The sequence below is a fragment of the Bidens hawaiensis genome, unplaced genomic scaffold (genome assembly GCF_021521415.1).
Source record: "Bidens hawaiensis isolate Kalapana, Puna unplaced genomic scaffold, B.hawaiensis_p1.1 tig00001961_1, whole genome shotgun sequence".
Taxonomy (NCBI): Eukaryota; Viridiplantae; Streptophyta; class Magnoliopsida; order Asterales; family Asteraceae; genus Bidens; species Bidens hawaiensis.
This window is the reverse complement of record NW_027491109.1, coordinates 1,357,961-1,380,277: the sequence shown is the minus strand read 5'-3', so window position 1 is coordinate 1,380,277 and position 22,317 is coordinate 1,357,961. Positions and strand designations below refer to the sequence as shown.

Genomic DNA, 22,317 nt, shown 5'->3' with positions numbered 1-22,317 from the left:
CCGCTGATCAGAATTGCATAGCGACGGTCACAAAATGCACCAACAGACTCCCCTTTGACCGTTGCTCTCAATTCTAACAAACACAAAAGATCATCTGTTACAAAACATGCACCAACAGACTCCCTCTTAACTGATGATCTTCTGTTTGCTCTTCAACCAGCCGTGTCTGAAACTGTCTTGTAGCTTCACAAATCTACCAATCACCCAGCGTCTTCCATATCAGATCTCCCCTTCAGTGTAAGCTTCTCCGACTATATAGATTGAGGTCTTTGAAATGCATGCATCACCGTGCCTAATTGATCATCTCAACCAATCACGTGAGTCCTTCTGACTTCACAACACGTGAAGTTCTTCTAACTTCACCAACACGTGAAGTTGGGCTCCCTCCACAACTTCACCAACACGTCGGCATAAGATAAGGTTTAATCTTCAACTACTCAACATCAAGTGATCAATTTCATCACAAAACCACCTTGACAAAATCTAACACACATGACCATTAATTAATCCGAAGCATCTTCAATCACCAGGGATAACGATCAAGAACATAAACACTTTAATTCCCGATTAAATCCAACTTGTTCCAGAATTTTCAGTTTAATAAATAAGCATCACGTTTCAGGATCCAATTCTCGAACGCCTTGAAAATAACATAAATAATATGCTCTGACCGCAATCCAGTAATGACAAAAACCTTCAGTTCAATTTGACTTTCTTCAGTTGGTCAACCTCGAACAACAACTATTTCATTTGCCCACAAACACCCAAATATGTGTCAATATCCAGTTTCAATCAATATCCCATTCACAACCTCAACTCCATATCCAGAGTTGACACGTATTTGTTCACACGTAAGACCAAGAGATAACAAGTTTCACTCGTTGACGGAACAACGTCTTCGGTCTCACAATAATCGTGTACACCTGGCCATACAGACGAAAACTCCAAACAATTTTTTTTTTTTTTTTTTTTAACTTTGCCTAAAAGTCAACTTCGCTTAAAAGTCAACTCCGCCTGTCCATAACTTCGCCTGTCCATAACTTCGCCTAAACCCTAAAATTTAAGCGACAACTTCGCCTGAACCCCATAACTTTGCCTGCGGCGGCTGTTCGGCCAAAAAGGCATCAGAAACGTGCCAGAAACATCAAAACGCAGATCTCGAACCATAACATAAGAGCCTAAGGCTCTGATACCAATTGTAAGTTCCCAGCAGGATCTACACGGAATATCTCGTTCTACGTAGGTGCGGAATCCCTACGTAAGACGATATGAGCGTAGAAGACGATACACGTTAACACAATCAAACACACGTTACAATAAACAAAGACACGTTGTATTGCAACTGGAAACACGTGATTCATTGATCACCGATTACACAAACTCTGAACAACCCATAAACTGATTCCTCTAATTCAGCCGTAACCTAGCCGTATATAATAGACGACAACTTCGCCTAACATGTTTAGGCGAAGTTGTCACTAACTTCGCTTGTTCCACAAGTTCGCCTATATAAGCGAACTTGTGAGCTAACTTCGCTTAATACAAAATACAAATCCAACTAACTCGATTACAACACTAGACACTGAACTAATGACATCATGTACCAACAGGATCTAGCTCATCTTATCATTTACTTAATTAATATTCAGCGTCTAATCCGGTTTTACTTCATTGAACCCTTACCGGTTAGTTAATCGTTACTTGTTAACCTTTAAAGGTATCTTTCATCAATTATCAAAGTCCAAGGGTTATTATGTAATTATCTCATTCTTTCCAAGTCCAGGGACTGTTCTGTCATTTTATCAAACTTCTTTTCGTTACTTGGTTCTTAACAAATTGGGTTGATAACAAATGACCCTTTAGTTACTTTATAACGAATTGACCATTATAACGAACCGGTCTATGTAACGAATTGGACCCTATACCGAATTGGACTTCATAGAGAATGACACTTCTGTAATGAATTGAACCTTTTAGTTCGCTATCTCTTTTTAACGAATAGTCATAACGAATTAGGGTTAATTCGTTATCTTTTCCTTAACGAATTAGGACACGAACTAAGGCTAGTTGGTTAAGCTTCCATTAATGAATCGCCTGAAGAATTACCTCTAGTTTGTTCACTCCCCGTTAACGAATTGGGGTTAGGTCAGAGAATGTCAGAAACATTCTCTGACATATCAACCTCGTACCCGCCGCCTTACCGGCGTCATCGTTGCCGGAAAACCGTGGCCTCACCGAAAAAACGAGATCTGACTCGTTTTCCACAGTTTTTCACATTTATTACAAAATTTCTTAACTTTAATACTTTATTAAGGTTTGGTACTAACCCATAAACATTTCCTTAACCGTTTTCGGCCAAAACTTGACCCGAGTTACCATAAAGCTTGGACCTTTATGGTCCAAAACGTCCAAGGCTAGATCTAGGGTTTCTTTATACGAGCCGTATATGTCCATGAGTTCGTTAAGTCCATTTTAAGCATCAAGTTTGCAACTTTATCACATAATAAGGTTCGATTTACTATCCTACTAAGTTTCATGCAAAACCGACTTCGTTTACTCGTTCTTTTCACAAACCGTACACCACTCGTTTTACCCGAAACGAAACAACTAACCCGTTTACTATCAAGTTCATTACTTTATCAATAATCATGTCCCGATCTATCATCCTACCAATTTTCAAGTAAATCCGTTCATGAAAAGTAAGCCTTTTTAACAAAAGCGTACCTTTGAGGTTTTTGTTTGAAATCACTCGAGAGGCTCAAAACCATATCAAACGAACTCCAATTTGAGTGATTCAAGTGGCCACAGAACCGTCTTGTCCCGATCTACAAACCCATCAGCTCACCTTCGCCGGAACAGCTGAACAGTCGCCGGAATCTTCACTTTTGAGCTGCTATGGTTTGGCTGATAAAAACCGTACTTCCCGACCTCTAATCGAATATCTAATCGATGTAAATCTTCATTTATATACCGTGAACACTCAGTTAAAATTTGAGACCGTTCCGACGGCTAGATCATCGGGAATCTTTGTGTCTTTGTGGGTGGTTTTCTCAAAAACGGGAATTGGGTTAAGTGTGTTTTGATGGTGTAGGCTATGGTGTAGAGATGTATGAAAATGGAAAGGATTAGGGTTTTAAGGGGTATTTGTAGTCCCTTAAGCCCACGGACCTTAGGCCCATCTTTCCATTTTGATCCATAATTAATTACATCTAATTAGTCTACTTATCCTTCCATCTTTAATATTTTACTATTTTTCTATTAACTCAAGAAAACTTTTTCATCTTAAATAAATAATATATTAATTATTTATTCTTAGAAATTTTGGGATGTTACAAGTCTACCCTCCTTATAAGAGGTTTCGTCCTCGAAACCTGCTTAGTCCTTGTAAAAAAGAATACTACCTGTATTCACATCCTTTCTTTAGCTTCCTGGTTTACTGGTTTATCCTTTGTCTTATAGTCAACGAGTGATGTTAATTATTTTTTTCCGTCCACGGTAGCTTGTCCATGCAGTCCTTGATGACACGCTTCCTTTCATAGTCTTAGCAAGTCCCATCATTTCTTTAAGCATGCTTTTCTTTCTTGTTCTTCTAATAGAAACATTACACTTACTATCATAACACTTAGCACCGAATGACCCTTTTATCCAATTATAACCTTTAGCAATATACTAGTTCGCAATACGTTTAATATAAGGAGACATTTCTATTTTATCCTTAAGGTTTATTTCTTAAAGTCCTTTTTTCCATTCCTTAAGGTAGAACACTTCATGTAATCTTTGAGTACATCCATTGCATAACTTGTTGGAGAACTCCTTAAGCCACCACTTATACCTTCTTTCATTCTCAGCTCTGCATCAACATGCAGGGTTCATGAGTTATAGCTGTCCAAGGTAGCTTGATCATGAAGTCCATGATGATGCATCTCCCTTTTTCTTGACTAATCAAGCTGCAACTTAGGTTGCCTGATATATCATAATTATTTAAATTAACCGACTTCCTTCCCAGGCACGCTTTGGCATTCATATGGACATTTATAATACCATTTCGTCTTTATCATTCTAGGTGACTTCCCTCTCATGATCATGATTATCCGTCACAACACTAATCATTCGTGTTAAGACTCAATTCAAATAAACATATGTTCAAACCATATCCACGCTTTCCTTGCATGTCTTTCCATACTCGGTGTAACACCCTTGGCAGGCATAACATCGTCCCACTCTTAGGCTATCCCACATCACTCGTGGGCAAGAGAGATCCTTGGTTCATAAGTAAATGTCCTGCCTCTTCAATCACCAACGCGTTTTGGGCAACCAAAAACAAATCCGTGAGCTCTTCGTGGGCAGAGCGGACAATATTTGTGGTGCGAGGGGCCGGATGTTACAGGTGGTATCAGAGCCGTGACTATAAGATAGGACATTAGACGTAGTGTTCTAGTAGGTTATAGTTTATTTGCTTAATTGTGTAGGTTGCATGATTAGAAATTATGTGAGCCTTATTTGATTGTTCAATGCACATTATTTGGTTATTATTAATTTGTTTATGCATCATGTACGCAAATACTATTATATTGTTGATTCAATTACCTCGATTACACAAGCACATACAAGTCCAAAGGTTTATGTTTAATGCAAAGATTTTCAATAATCAAATTTTCGATATTTGGTTGTCCGATATTTTTTTCTTCTTAAAGATGGTTCTATATGGCGGGTATGTAGTAACTGTAAGGGGGACGTGCCTGTTTTCCGAAACTCTTGACACCAAGGTTATTGAAACCTAAGGATAAGCAATGCGTATAAATCCCAATCAGACGCGGGACCCGGTTGCTTACCTGGAGAGTTAGGAAAGAGAATGAACTCTATTAAGCCAAAGCATACCACTTTCAACGCCATATGAATCACGACTTTAAGTTTTCAAACGCAGCCATGTTCTCTTTTTGAAAAGAATATGGTTGCACTCCTCTATGTTTTACAATTTGTTTTAACTGGAAGTCTGCACACGAATACCCATCTTTCGGTTTGATTTAATTACGCATTTTATACGAGAATAGTTAAGTTTTAAAAAAATTTTGTGACACGTTTTCTTTATTTATACGCTCATTTACGGCTTAAACTTTTAAAAGTTTGCAAAGTGATAACCGAATTTCAAATGATTCCTTTGTTATTTTACTATTATGTTTTAGAATTGAAAATTCAAAAAGTTATGGTGATACATGAATGGTCGAATTTCAATTCGATTACCTTATTTCCATATTTATTTACCCTTATGTTTTAGAAGTGAAAATTTAAAAAGTAATGGTGGTTTATGAACATTCGATTTTCAATTCGATTTCATTATTTATTGTAAGTTAAATATTTTTTTTTCTTTTCCATATAATTATTCATTAATTTATGAGGTTATTGTTTATTGAAATGTGAAAACTCATGACGTTTCATCGGAATTCCAATTTCGATTTCAAATTTGTTTCATGCGATTTATTTTCTTTACTTGTATCTATTAGTCGTTTTCATACTTACGTCTCAAGTCACATGAATTCTTCACGTTTCGTGTCATGCTTCCTTGTTTTCCTAGTTGTCACACTCAACTCGCGAAATGATAATCCAAGTTATCAAGTAAATGGCCTCCGCGATCCCGATCACCCAACGTTTGACCGCACCTACCTTCATCGCTATAGTTAATTCAAATTCAAACCCAGCACCATTCTTGGAAACGCAAACTAAACCCAACCGAAAGGCCTCGCGCTGAAACACACCCTTTGTACAGTATGTGTAAATTCCATCACTTTACTTCCCCGAAACGTTAATGTACTTCTATTTGTGGTAGATTCAATTACCACATAATGCCAAAACCTACCCAAACTCAACGCCACTCACCCATCTGCAAGATCTGTACCTAACCATTTGTCTCAACCACGTGTTTAACTTCATGCTTCAAGCCTACTAACATTGTGGTGACCTTAGCACACTCGCCATACTTTGGAAGGCCTAACTTATTTCCGCCATGCAATATCCTAAACCCACATCCTTTGTCGACCTTATACGATTTTTCGGTTTCAATACTTAGATTTTTACAAAACTCATCAAACTCGTTTATAATTTCTTTTTGCATACTTTTCTACATTTTATTTCTTTTACTAATACCTCACGCCTAATCCCAAATCCTTAGTTATTTTAATCTTCAGTCAAATGGATTTTCTTTAAAAAGAATTTATTACCTCTATTCTTCTTCTTTTTCTTATTATTATTATTATTATTATTATTATTATTATTATTAAAGTTATTAATATTACCATAATATTACTACTACTATTTTTATTAGTACCATCACCATCACCGTCATCATCATTATTATTATTACAGTAATCATCAATATGGTTATTATTAGAATTGTTATTATTATTATTGTTAATATTTTTATTATTATAGATATTAGTAATATTATTATTACTAGTATCATCGTCACTACTATTATATAATAATATTTAAAGTAAAATATTTGCTTCAAACAAGTTTTAAGCCCTTTTGAAACTATTTTTTTTATTCAATAATATTTTTATTATTATTATGATTAGTAATATTATTATTACTAGTATTATCGCCACCTCTAATAATAATGTAATTATTATTTCAAACTGTATTTAAAGTAAACTTTTTGTTTCAAACAAATCTTAAGCCCTTTTGAGGCTATATTTCATTCAACAAGTTAGGTTATCTGACAATCTTTTTCCTAGGCCGTTGGCTAAAAGAAAACATTTATTTTTACGTTAAGGATTTCATAAAATTCTCAAGTTTTAGCGCTAGTTAAAAACGTTTTGCCTAATTAAAATAGAATAATCTTATTTCACCATGAGATATATAAAAAAACACCACAATTTACAACCGATTTTCGTAAATTAAAATATATGATATATCCCTTCCCTTATTTCCCCTTCGTTGACGCCAATGAGTTTCGGCTAAGAAATCATGGCACCATATTTTACGTCAACCTTCATGCCACAAACAAACCTACATTCGAGAAGACAAGCGTCGCAAGCTACATTTACTTTTCTTTATTCACGTACGTTTCGAACTTAGCCAAAGTGATTTTTATATCCTTAGAATATTATTTACAAAGTTTATTTCGATTGTCATTGATCTTTGATCCATAATCATTTGTATTTTAGGAAACGTAAATTCGTACATCATTCTTATTTGCTTTATTAAATCGGTTTACAATGTTATTTCAAATCTCGTGGTCTATGACCCATTTTTTTCTTAAAAACACCCGTTAAGTGAAAATTGAGACTATGAACATTTATGTGTACATAGCTACCTAATAGAAATCGTGTTTTCATGATATTTTTACATTTGAATATTTGTGACCGACTCTCTCTTAATAAATTCGTTTACTTTGAACCGGAATTGTATCCCATGTACATGCTGAGTTTATGTTATGTTATTTATTACACAAATTGTTTTGGATTATTCGTTTACTTCTCTTCCACGCAATGTTTTATTTGAACCATTTATTTGTTCGTGATTTCATCAATCTGAGACAAATGCGTTATTTTGCTTTCATAAAAAAAAATTCAATTGTTTACTTTGATAAACTCAAGGTTATTATTGGAAATTTTCTTTTTATAGACCTATCTGATTTTGATATTAAAATTTCGTTCACACCATTTCACTTTATTATAAATTTACATGTTCGTAAGATGTAATTGTTTATTCATCTCAATGTTGCCGCTAGTTACGTTGAATATTATTCAGAGATTTACATTCGTTAAACTTTTTGATATTTTGATATATAACAGTTTCGTTTATTTAATCTATTCTCGAACCCAATGCGTTATCAAATTTACATGTTCATATTTCGTTGGTTAAATGCTACGTTTACCAACCACGTTATTCTCGATCCCAGTATTTCAATTACATGTTACGATGGTTATAATTCTAAATGTTTCGTTATTTAATTTCATTACCTCGTTTATTCATTTTCAACACCGTTCACTTGGTTTAGAGACAATGATTCTATTTACTTGACTTAGTGTTTTAACGTTGTCCTTGGCCTGAACGGTCTATTAATGTGTTTTGTAATGTTTTTACCCTTTTTAATTCATTATTTTTTTTGAAGTTCTATATGAGAATATTTTTTTTCCTTTATCTAAGTCTATGTCTTAAAACCACACAATAAAGCAAGTTATATGGACCCTCCGACGATAGAGGTAATTACGGGTCGACACGTAATTATCAAAGTTCTCGCATGGAAAATATAATAAGTACGGTTGTGTGAAATAACTCGGAACTTGGAATGATTTTTGGAGAACGGGGCAAATACAATATGATAAGGGCATGGTGGATACGCCGCTGATACATCCTATATATAAGTGTCATTGTCATATTTCCTATTTGTGGCGTTCTTTCGGGTTATTCAAAGATCTACGTTTATTAGTTGTTCTCTTTTAAATTTTTTTTATATTTATTCTAATTTCGGGACGAAATTTCTAAAAGTTGTAAGTCCTGTAACATTCATTACTTTTCAAACCCGAAAACTCGACACATTTTAAGTTTTCGGTTTTGTTATATCTATGTTTCTATATAATGAAAAAGGCAAATAATTATATCTAAATATTATTTATTAATCTCAATTTTCATTAATGTATTTTATGTGATTATTTCTATGTAATTATACATTTCACCACCCTTGTAGTATTACATACTCATTAAAACATTCATAAAAATGATCAAATATTTATGTACATGTCACATGCAATTTACTAGAATTATTATTTAATTACAACTACTACTTTTACTATTTATAATTATTATTATTAATTTTATTATTATCATCATCTTTTCATATGTTACTTAACTAATAAAAACTAATGAATGTTTTAATTCAATAAAATTTATTAAAATAGTTGAACCTTTTGAATACCCTATTAAACAATTTTTAATTTGTGTTTTAATTATATTAAATATGATTAATTTTTATAATTTCCTTAAGACATAACAACTCTATATTTTCAATATAAAATGAGGACAAATCCTCTATTATTTTCACGCCTCAATCCATTCTTTTCTTAAGTTTAAGAGCACTAACAAGTAAGTTGTTACCATTTCAAGCATTTTATAGCTTTCGTTTTGATTTTATCTTGAATGTCCATACTTGTTCATAAGTTGTTCTTCATGATCATGTTACTTTTATCATAAAATATTATATCTTGGTTTTAAGAATCATTATGATCATAGATATCCAAGATGAACACTTTGATTTTTCAAAATCTTGGATCAAGCCTAGTTATTTTGCAAGAACAAACATGAATATATATTTATCTAAATCTTATGATTCGTTGATCATCATAACTTATAAACTTTCTTTTAAATAAGATTATTTATAAAAAAAATTTTTATTTAAAATATTTTACAATAGATATAACATACTTCATATATTTGAATTAATAATTGAGTAAATTAATTATTGTTTATTTTATTTCAACATAACTACTATTTATTATTTTCTTTAAGAGAATTCATGTAAACATTTAAGTTAATTAATTAATTAATTAATTATGTTACATGGAAACAAATGTTTAATCATAAATTGTTATTAATATTATTATTTAATCTTATATTAATAAGTTATAATTATTTGTCTACAGATCATTCTTCAACTAATAAACATCAAATGATTTATATAAATTTTATTCATTTTTGTTAAACTCATTAAAAATCCCCAAGTCCCCATTTACCATAAGATAATTAACTTTATAATTCCGGTAGCTAGTCCTTGATTTTTGTATCTTCGTTATTATTTATAGTTTCGTGAGATTCAATTGCTTCGTTTGTTAACTCGCTTTCAGTTATTATTTCAAGTTGTCTCCAATATCAAAGGTGAGTTTCTCACACCCCCTTTTTACCATTTTCAACTATTTTGGGGGTAGCATATATATCCTATCAACAATTCAAATTCGTTTATTTATTATCTACAAACTACAATTTGTTACATGGACTTGTGTGTTTACTTGCTTACTTGCTCAAAGATTACGTGCTCATGGTTTCCTCGTTAAGTATGATCATACGCCCCCCAATGCACTCAGGACCTCGATGTTATGAGTGGAATAGGGACCCCCAATCCGAGTACGTTGGTTGTTACCAACAGAAAGGACACTTACTTGCGCTATTATCCGAGTACGTTGGTGTACAATCCCAACTGGAAAGGACTTTACTTGCTCATTTACACTTGTTCATGGAATTGTAGATTTTTATGTACCTATATCAAAACTTGTGTGAACTCACCAACTATTCATTTAGTTGACATTATTTTATATATATGCTACAGGTACCTTATTTAGAGAATGCTGCCATGACGAGGACACTAGAACTTAGGTTATATTTATAAATGGACTAGTTGTTAATTGCTCTTGTATTTCCCTTATATTTCTTATTACAAACTTGTGTACTTGATGTTTAAATTAATTAATGATAATATTGTCACTTAATAGTGTCACATGTGTTTTGGGCAATCTGTATGTCACACTCGGGCGTATTCGATTTAGCCGGGCTGTTACGCCACTCTTGTGTCGTTCGGGATGATGGGGCATGCCTCATCGAGAACGATGAGTCCAAATGGGGGTTGTTTGTAACACCCTTGGCAGGCATAACATCGTCCCACTCTTAGGCTATCCCACATCGCTCGTGGACAAGAGAGATCCTTGGTTCTTAAGTAAATGTCCTGCCTCTTCAATCACCAACGCGTTTTGGGCAACCAAAAACAAATCCGTGAGCTCTTCATGGGCAGAGCGGACAATATTGGTGGTGCGAGGGGCCGGATGTTACACTCAACCACTAGTAGTCTATCCCTAAGTCTTGATACGTCTTGGTGGATCTCTCATGTCTAACAAATCCACATGCGACCAAATCTAATTCTCACATCGTAAGTATTATCTTTCAAATCTCTATGTAACCCGATAATTCATCATTTTTTCATCTTGCTCTCATTCTTTATAACTTCTATTGCGTCTCGCAGATCTCGCTCATGAAATCCAAAGTGCTAAATAATTTATACAACTTAATCAGTGTGATAACCTCTTCAACTTTACGACTTAGCCCGTCAGCAACCTCATTAGCCTCACTGTAACATCCCGAAATTTCCAAAATAATATTAATTATATTATTTAATAATGGAGGGCAAGTTTACTCGGGTTATCGGGAAATAATAAAATAGAGTAGGAGCTAGTATGGGTCGGGCTAGTGTTGGTTAATAGATATGGGTTATGGATTTGGGTCATGAAGGAAGGAAGGATGAGACCATGGGCTTAAGCCCATGATCCATAATTATAAAAGCCTTAATTACCCAATTATCATTCATTTCTCATACTAAACACACACTTAGCTCTCCTCATCCTACTCTCTCTCTCTCTAAGCCGAAACCAAAAAGAAGAAGGAGAACCAATTTCCGACCTGAGGTAATGATAGTATGTTATTGTAGAGGTCCAAACCGTTAGATCTAGTTGCGAAACAACGAACCGACACCGTTAAACCGTTGAAGTCACGAGATCCGGGTGGAATCGGGTATAAACCGAACCTAAGATGAGCTTAGGGATCACCTTAGCTCAGATCTGGATCGAACGGGATGAAAAATGGTGAAAACGGTGGCCAAACGAGTGAGATCTCGCTTTTCCGGCGAGATTCACGTTTTTCCGGCAACGGTGGCGCCGGAAAGGCGGCGCCGGAGTTGGCTGGTACGAGGATAGGCAAATGTCAGAGAACGTTCTGACATTCTCTGACCTAAACCTAATTCGTTAGCGGAAGGGAGACGAACTAGCCTTAGTTCGTTATGCCAGTTCGTTAGGGGAAGATAAACGAATTAGCCTTAATTCGTTAAGTCCATTCGTTAAAGCCAAGGATGACGAATGAACCCCCAGTTCGTTAAGAGTTCAGTTCGTTAAGGGTCAGTTCGTTATCAAGGTCCAATTCGTTGTGGAAGATGACGAACTAGATTAATGAATCAACTAAGGAAAGATAACGAACCTGAATGGGATCTGGATAGCGAATTAAAGTGTGATCTGATAACGAATTACACTTAATTCGTTATGGAAATTGTGATGGTGATTAAAATAATAATTTAAAATCGTAGTTGATTCAGGGGCTCTGCCCCTTGGACCCTGCTAGGGGCTGCCGCCCCTAGACCCCGCTGCCAGGGGCGCTGCCCCCGGACCCCCGTTCGTTGAGGGTTGTGAATAGACTAGAAACGTGATATGGATAGTAATAGTTAATTGATGTGTGTAATTGTTATACAGTTAGTCGCGCACAGCTAAGGAAGGAGTAACTGTTAACCGAGTTCAGGTGAGTTTCTAGCCCCATTTTCCTTTTTATGTTTTCGGGGCTGTGTGCATACTCGATGTGAAGTGTGAATACACTTATCTTAATTGGTAAGTGTATTCTATAGATGTTATACGAGGTAGCTATCATATAATGCTTGTCGGTGCGTGAACGATCTTTGAATATTGCACGTATCGCCAAGGATAGTGATTGTCAAGTGGTTATTAGTGTGTGTAAATGTCATGATGTAACTTGGTTATTATGTAAATGATGTAATGTTATGAAGTGTGCTGTAGACAAGTAGAGGTAGTGTGTGTTAGAAGTGACAAGAGTCTAGTAAGAGTGTTAGTGGCATGATGGTAGTACGTGGTAGGGTAAGCCTATACGTGACTTCATTATTAAAGTGGCAAAGTGGCATAACGTTATACGTTATTAAAATGGCAAAGTGGTAGGGGTAAATAAGAGGTTAAGTGGTAAGGTGATCAGGTTAGATAGTGGACTACGTGTCTTCGGATACGTATATGATGCATGTAGTGGTTGTATGATAAGTTGCTTGATTAACTAGAACTCACTTAGCGTAGCTGACTTTTAGTATGCATGCAGGTGAGCTGATTATAGAGTTAGCATGAGGATGGCACATGGCATGGATTGAACGGCTGGCATCTGAAGATAGAAGAAAAGATGTTTTAAATATAATGATTTGTGTTATGGTATCAAAGAAAAGATTTAATGTTTTGTAACGAATGATTGATGTTTTATATTCCGCGAAAAGTTTTAAGTAACTCTGATTGTAAGAACTGTGTTTATGAGTAAATCCGGCGCTAAAGTAGGGCTACCGGGAACGGGGCCTTACACTCACCAGGATAATACTTGATTTCAAAATCACAATTCTTTTATCAGTCTTCCCCATCTTCTTGTCTTATATTCCATTCTTTCTGGTTGAAGATATATCCAAACTCTTATAACCTGTATCAATGGTATACCTTGAAAAACCTAGCACACAGTTACTCTTTCTTCAACATCCCCAACACTTCTCTCGAGTGTTTATCATGGTCGGACCTATTCCTTGAATATTTCAAGATTATCATCAACAAATGCGATGTCAGATTTGTCCACGTTCGGATGACACACCCTGTTCATCGTAACCATATATGTTGTTTGAGCATTCGTCTATCCATGATATCACGAGAAACTCGTAGTATTCATATCGTGTCTGATATGTTGTCTCAGGGATGTCTGCCTCCTTCATTTTCAACAGATGATAGCCTGCTTTGAGGTCTATTTGCAAGGACCAACTCGCACCTTGCATTTGATCAAACAACTTATCCATTTGTGGCAACGAACATCTATTCTTCACGGTAAGCTTGTTCAACTTGTAGAAATATATACACGTTCTCATACTTCTGTCTTTTTTTCCTTCATGAACATTGCCCCACCACGTAGGGAAATACTCGGCATAGAACACCTTTGATGTGTTGAATAACACACTTATATTTCCTTACAATTTTATGATGTTTTAATGATTTAATATCAAATTTATGTAAGTTTAGGGGGTTAAGTGCAAAGTTTTACAAAGTTGAAATGTTTTGTGTAGGTTATGGAAAGATGTGGGAAAAAAGGCAAGAAAAAGAGAACTTGGAGGGTTTAAGTGTCAAAGTTTCAAAGTTTAATCAAGGCCCGGTCCAAGCCCACAAGTTAGGAGCCTAATATAATATTATATTAAGTTAAAAAAATCATTAATCGACCATTCTTGATCCAAAAATCCCGAAAATCAAAACCCTAACCCTATAACCACCAGTTCCGATCGGAACTGTTTCAGCCGGCAAGAAAAGAAGAAAAAAAAGAAGAAAGGCTAGGCGGCTGAGGGCTGTGGCGGCTGAGGAAGAAGAAGGAGACCAGGGGCAGCTGCTAGGGGCTTCAATACATCACAAATCTCAGCCATAATCTTGAGTATACATCTTTAAACTTTAATTATTTGTCAAGAACCCTAACTTTGATTGATTTGGTCTTTTGTTTTACATTGTTTTACAATTGATTGATAGATTGACTTGTTATTGATTGAGTTTGGATCTTGAATGAGTTTTATCATGTTTATATTGATGTTTACTTTGATTGTTTGTGGCTGTCCAAAAGTGATGAGTAGCTAAACTTGTTTGTTCTACCTAGGATAGATGATTGTTGAGTAGTTTAGACTTGTTTAATGGATTGTTAATGTTCAAGACTTGAATTATTGATGTAAAGTTTAACTAAACCATAAATTAGATTGTGTGTGATGGCTGTGTTTTATTTGTTATTACTTATAATCCTCTTGCATTAGTTAATTGAATCGGTTTTGATTAATTGATTGCTTGTTAAGCTCTTTACTTGGTGTTTTGGGTTTATTTGCGGGAAGTACAACCGTAGGGATAAGTGGATAATATATCATCTAAAATCAGTTAAAATACACCTTCTTTGAGATCGAGAGGTGATAAGAAGTAATATTGTCTCGTTGCTTTTACTTGTTAGAATTAAGACCGCGCGAGAGCGGGTTTTTGTCTTGTCAAGTTTTAGTGTTTATGTGCAATTAGTTGGTTTAATTTGGGTTAAGTTAAATTGTTCCTCTATCCTTGGTTGCGTAATATTCGTCTCCATTAGGATAGTGTGTCGGGGAGACCGAGAGGAGAGTCAATATTTGAACACGTTAATAATTGTTTTTCCGGTTTGTTCTTTAAAAATCAACTAAAATAAGTTAAAGTTTGTTAGAGAGAATGAGAGGTAATTTGACTTTCTTAAACAAGTTTTGGTTGTGTCATCTTTTATAACCGGTGTCTTGAATATTTTCAATCCGTTGTCTTGTTATTTCTGTCAACATGATTCATTCCTAGGTAGACGTTTTTACATATTGAATTTAAATCAAAGTTTTCTAAAAGTGTTTTGTCAAACGTTTTTGTTTAGTTAAATTAATTTAAGTAGTTTAAATAAAATCTTAAAAATTAAATAAATATTATTTTGGTAAGTCTTGGTTAGAGTTTTCTTAATCATAAACGTTTTCACGTGTCTTTGAGTTCGACATCCGGACTTCCTTGATGCTATACTATTTATGATCGGTACACTTGCCGGTTTTGTGTGGTTTCTATAGGATTTTCGTTTTTATAAATTTAAAGCTTAATTGTGATTCGTTCTTTATTTATATTATACATTTTCACACATCAACCTTCGTCGAGGAGTTCTTGTAGTTGGGACATTAACTCTTTCATTTTGGACGACGCTAGGCAATAATGTGCTTTCGCGACGGATCGTGCTCCTGGTATTAAATCTATCTGGAATTCTACCTCTCGTTCCAGTGATAACCTCGGAAGGTCCTCTAAGAACACTTATGGATAGTTACACACTATAGGAACATCTTTCACTTCTTTCGTCTCCGTATCTTTGACAACATACGCCAAGTAAGCACTGCACCCTCGTCTTAACAAACCTTCAGCTTTTATCATCGGAATGACTTTAAGCCCTACACTTTCCTTAATGCTATAAATCGTCACTGTATCGCCATCCAAAGACATAAACCTTGTCAACTTTATCTTACATGTTATATGAGCCTTAGGCTCAAACAGCAAATTCATTCCCAAACCACACCGAACTCTTTTAAGTTTAAACATAAAGAGTAGCAAGGAAGTCATGTCCCTCTAGTTCTACCTTACAATTCTTAACCAGTCTCATACTTTAACGAAAGTATCGCTAATGGTCTCTTCCATAAAGTCTCAGGTACACAACTACATTCTTCTTAGCGTCTTCTTTCATATTCGCTACACTGTGTAGTCTCGTCCTTGCATTCCTTTTCAACTAGGATGCCTCGACATTCACCTGCCCTTCTCGATCATCTCTACTTTCTCATCATTCGCTTCGTTACTCACGATCCCAAAAAGTTCCTTTATGGAGTTAACTATTGCAGACATACTACCTTTCTTGACTCATTCTAGTTGGCTTATCTCTGTTTCTTTCATGTTACTGTTACTTCCATTTGGACTTCACAGTTCGGGCTACCTTTGATGCTTCGGCGAACATTGTTGGCATTGTAGTGCGAAACATTTGAGCAACTCCTTTGGTGTATATGATTACAAGCTCCACGCGGGATCCTTTTTCATTACTTCCTAAAGTCGAAGTCCTACTGCTTTCATATATCGCTTTGTCACGCCTTCTTGATCAGGTGTTTGGTTAGCACGTGTCTTACCACAGCGTCCAGTACGATCTCCTCACACTCATCCCTTTGTAAGTCATCTATCTTATCTCTACGGAAACACAAACGTTATCACTCTAGGAATTATTTTGCACATGATTCGTAAGGTAAGTAGTTAATGACAGTGTCCAAGTGTAATTAACTATTTGCATTACTCCTCAGGTTCTACATACTTCCCTTTATGATTTCACTTGTGCAAGTTTCTATTTTAAGCAATTAATCAATGAAACAATCAATTAATCCTATCCCTACATACACATATTCTTCCTTTAACAATTAATCTAACATCCTTACACATTATTTAACCATATACTTTACCTTTACTAAGCTTGCTTAAGTGACACATGGCTATGATGACCGTCGTTTGAGTCAATCAAAAACCTAGTTAAACTATATAGATAGGATAAGTAAGGTATCGTATCCACCAGGAGTATGTGGTCAATGTATTCGTGTAACAGATTTCTAATTATGAAGTGACTGGTTTTTAGTGCTGATCACACAAGCAATTAAGTTGAATTTAGAGAATTAAGCAAACAAATAAGTAAACGAGTTTCAATCAATTAACAAAGCAAATCACACCCGGGACTTCAAGTAGACTTACAGTAATCTCATGCAACCTAACAGATTAATCATTAACGGTTAACTACAGACTGATCAACTAGACAAAACCTTAGGCAACAATAATTGCTTTACACACGGCACTGGTTATCAAACGGTCCCTGCAGTGTGACTTAGTTAAGGGCAATTATATGCTTTGTCGTATTCAACCTAATCAAACAACCCTATGATCAATTATTATAGCAACTGGTAACTAATCGTTCAGATCAACGTAAACCTAAACCGATTGAACACACATAAATACTAAACATCAATAATCATAGATTAACCATAAACAGTTATACATAAATGTTCTTAGTCACATGAGGAAACTGAAATTGTTACAAACTTTACATCACATGTATGATTCGGAGAAGACTAGCCGAGCATCGTCATCGATAGATCTTCAATATGATGAGGAAGGCCATTAGGATTGATCAAGAGATGATTGGTAGCTCTGGAATTCACCCAAAATCGCCTAATAGCTGCTGCTGGTCGTCAATCCTGATTAGGGTTCAGAAAATAGAAGATATAGGTCAAAATCCGTTTTTTCACGTTTTTTAAGACCATCGCATATCGCGATGGCTATAGACCCTACCTGTCACGTACCGCGACCTAAGAAAACCTCATATTTGGATTCCTCTCGTCGAGAAACCCAAAATTCATATATTATGGCTCCCGTAACTCTTTTTCTAGCTTAGGATATGCTCGTTTTACTTCAAGGTCGCATTTTGTCAACCCATCTTGTTCAGTTTTAGCATTGGCTTATGATTTCTCATCCATACTCTTCCCGAATCCTTGTAACACTTCCAAAGACATCAAATCATGCTTCGGTCTTCCCGATATATCATTCCATGCTCGTACAGGTCTCGTATTTAGCATTTTTAACGATCAATTACCTGAAATACAAAAGCACGTATGAAGTACCAAAGTTCTAACAATATACCCAATAAAACTACATAATTAATACACTAATATATATACAAAATACCCGACCATCACATTAACCTCCATCATAGGTATGTGAATTATCTCCATTAATACTAGTAAGGTTTAAGGTCATACCCAGTTTCCCAGACTGACACTTTCTAGATTGACATCTCACAAATACGGTTAAGTGCTATAATAAAAACAATAGAGCCGTCCAGACGAGTGTACTTTGTTTCCGGTTAAGGCATACATGTTCATACCCCTCACACTATCAGCACTCCTCTCGGTTTAATATATGGACTAGCAAAATATGTGCCGGTATATGTCTCTGCCCTCAAATACCAAATATGAGTCACAACTTAATAAGCTTGCAGGCCAGTCTTATCTCCACCCATTACCCACTGGTTGCATAAAGACTCGGACTAAGGTTTTGCCGGGACTTAGGTTGGGTGCGGAATAGGCATATTTAGTGACTAAGGTGGATGTAACCCAGTTTACAAATACACAAACAACTAATCAAAAATAAACAGACTGCTAATTACATAACTGAATAAGAACTGACTTTCTTTTTGGCTTTTTTTTTTGTTTCTTTTTTTTTGTTTTTTTTTTACTAACTGATAGACAATACACTGAAGCAAATAATTATACAACTCTGACAAACACATATTTACAACTCAACCGAGACATACATACATCTTGTACTATGCTCAACAACTGACTATATACAACTCGATAACGAACTGGATTTCATCACACAGGGTTAAAATAAAGTGAAAGCCAAGGCTGAAATGGTGTGTAATGTCTGGTTTAGCAAATAGACAGGAATTAGGTCCAAACAGGCTCCTAGGGAGATATTGTCGGGTAAGGAAATTTATTTAGTGAAGGAAAAGTGTATGTAAAGGTTTTCTAAAATCCTAATCTCCATACAGGTGGTGGTATTAAGATCTCGATAAGCATGTGACAAGCAAGTTCTAACTCTGTAAAACATACCGGTTTCCCTCAATCAATGGTGTAAGACATGTTTTATATCTATTATATAATATGTGTATTAAGTATAGGAGGCCATCTCACAATATGTCTGGAATAATGGGCTGTCGATACGAAACATGTATACCCGTCCCCTTGACTCGTTATCCCCGCCTAAACGACCCCATTTTCAACTTCTCTTTTTGAAAACATTCGTGAGTAAAACTATCGAGAAGCTGAAAAACCAACCATGACCAGAAACCTATAACTTGGCATTAATGACAATAATTAACAGTTAATAACTTTCGTTTCTGAACACTCTTCGAGGTACTATCGGGCTAAAATTTTCAAATTTCCCCCATCCACACACTTGAGGTTTACATTGTCCTCAATGTTAAAATATTTAAACAATTAATGAACATTTGAAGGACGGGGTTGAAATTGACTTTTTGACTGTTAAACAATTTTAAAAATTCGGGCTCAAATGTGACGGTTCTCCTAGCAAAAATACAATTACACTTTTAACATTTAAACTAATAAGACAAAATAATTTATGAAACTGAAATCACCTGATATCAATGAGATTGGAAAAGGACCAGTCGGCTCGTGAACTCTCATAAACACTCGTATACTCTCGTCTCGACCAAGTACCAAACTGACAACCGAACCTGCAAAATCTCGAGACGTGTAGAAGCAAGCTTCTCACAAGTGTAAGACATAGGTCTTTTACAAGTTATGAATATGATTTTCTGTTAATTTTATTAAAACAATTACTGAGCCAAATTAAGTCGTTTCATAATAAATTTTGTTAAACAAGTTAAAAACGATAAAAGACCTAACTCACTTTCGTAGGAATCACGATTGCATTTAGCATATGCAACAAGCCCTGTAAACCTCCCGGTAGCCCGGGAGGACGAGTGGGGTCTCGTGAGGGTTTATAGTGAACTACACCCACAAATTTCTGTTACAACATAATATACACGTACCTGGATTAACCACAGCAAAATGAACATGAAAGCACTCTGGGTCGCTTAACTGAAACCTCATTTTCTCGTGGAGCGGTATCCCCACACTTAGCTTTTGCTATGATGGTACGCTTGAAATACAATTAGTAATAAATAAATACATAAAAAATGCAAACTAAAAATATACAAAATGTACAAATACAATCCTTTTGAAAATTTTATGACATTCAAGGTGGGCGTCTAGCCTGCCCCCGTGCAGCCTTCTCGTTACATGCACGCTCCTCAAGAGATTCCTTCCAACCTTTTGGAACGACATGATCCTGCCATTTTTCATTTACGTCTAGCGGTTTCTTTACATCTTTCTTTTTCGTCTTCTTTCCCTTTCTTGTAGTTGCTTCCTCACCATCTCTAACTCCATGCAACATCTCATTCCATCCTTTCTCCTTCATGCTACTCCTTAGCTCATTCCTGTCAGTCACAAAACATTTCTCTTTTGTGTGATCCTTTCTCAATGATTCACACTTGTCAACAACATGGTTAGTAGCATTTTCTAACAATGGTAACCGTTTATCACGATCCCCACACTTAATCTCCAATATCCCCTTAGCACAATCAATTACCGCATGTGCTGTCGCAAGGAATGGCCTACCCAATATGACTTGCGGTTGTGTATTATTCACACGTTTGGCATAGTCAAGTACAAGAAAGTCAACTGGGTAGAAAAATTCCTCCACCTGAACCATTACATTAGTCACCATGCCCCGTGGAAGTGTATGAGTTTGGTCCGCCAACACCACGGTGGTGTTTACCCTTTCTAATGGGCCAAATTCAGACTGATCATATAAACTACCAGACATGATACTAACACATGCTCCAAGATCTATAAGTGCCCGATCAGTTTTAAATTTCCCAATTTGAATTGATAAAAGTGGCACTCCCCGGTCTTGGAGTTTACTTGAGGTGGTATTATTCTCCACCTCCTCATCTCTCATGTCGGTCAATTTACTATTTAAACATCTTTCACATGTGCAATTTTCACAAAAAGACATTTCATATGTTTTTGGTTCTGATTCATTTTGGAAAATTGATTCATTTTGACCGACACAATCACTTTCACCACTAAAATCTTCCACCAACCCCTCAACAAACTGTGGTGGTGAATCAACTTCAACAACAGAAATTTCAAAATGAGGTAAAAGACTTACAGCGTTGATGTGCACATTGTTTCCGATCTTGGAGCTTGAGCAGTAATGGTTCGGGTTGACTGTGGTGTCACTCAGGAGTAGGCTCGTGTTCTTCTGTAACTTTGCCACATCTGAAGCGAGCTGACCGATCTGCTTCATCATTGCCTCTGACGACTTATCTTGTAACTCGAACTGTTGCTTCGTTTCAGCTTTATGATCAGTCATAACCTTCAGCAACGCATCCAACTTTGAGTGCACCGACTCATCCGAATTTCCCGAAGACCCCCTCTGCTGTTCGTGATTACCCGATGAATTTCCTCCCCGGTTACCGTCTCTGTTATACCCCCGATTCTGATCATACGAACCTTGCTGCTGCTGATAACCACCCCTTGCGGTAATTACCCTGCGACATGTTCTGGCTCGATCCCTGAAAGTTCGGGTTCAACTGTGTAGACGCGTTCCCGTATTGAAAGTTCGGGTGATTCCTCAGGCCCGGGTGATAGGTGTTTGAATTCAACCTTTGACCATTGGAATCCCCGTAAGCATAATTAACTTCCTTGGGTTCATCCTCCTCGTCATCATAAAACTCGGGGCAATTTTCTGCCTTATGCCCGAGCTTACCACAATCTTCACAAACCGGGAATTTCACTCCAACTTTCCCGACCTCTTTTTTCATACTTTTTTTCAACTCAGCCAGTTCACGTTCCAACTCAGTAATTCTTTCAGACTCACTCGTAACTGACTTAACTGACCTTGATGAATTACCCCGTCTTCGTATTTCAGCTGCTGCTTCATATTTCAAATCTTCACACACAAACTCTAAAAATTTCCAATCATCTTCCTCAGGCTGATTCAGCAACAGACCATTACATGAGGCCTTAAGATGCTTTCGGTCATCATATGTCAACCCATCAACAAAACACTTTACCAGTTCCCACAGTTCGATTTGGTGATGTGGGCATTTCCTGATCATGTCTTTATACCTGGTAAAAGCTTCATGAAATAACTCACCAGAGAACTGTGAAAAGTTGTGAATGTCTGAACGGACCTCGGTAGTCTTCGACTGTGAATAAAACTCATTTAGAAACACCTGCTGCATCTCGGCCCAATTTCTGAAACTGTGCATCGGGAGTGAATTAAACCAGAGTTTTGCTTTGTC

The 22,317-nt window shown here is 36.0% G+C and overlaps 1 long non-coding RNA gene across 1 annotated transcript; it reads left to right on the top strand.

Annotated features, from left to right (window-relative positions):
- Positions 1-18,204: 18,204 nt before the first annotated feature.
- Positions 18,205-19,409, top strand: LOC143602910 (uncharacterized). Its single transcript, XR_013147944.1, has 2 exons — positions 18,205-18,848; positions 18,883-19,409. It is a non-coding gene; the product is annotated as an uncharacterized LOC143602910 (long non-coding RNA).
- Positions 19,410-22,317: the final 2,908 nt, after the last annotated feature.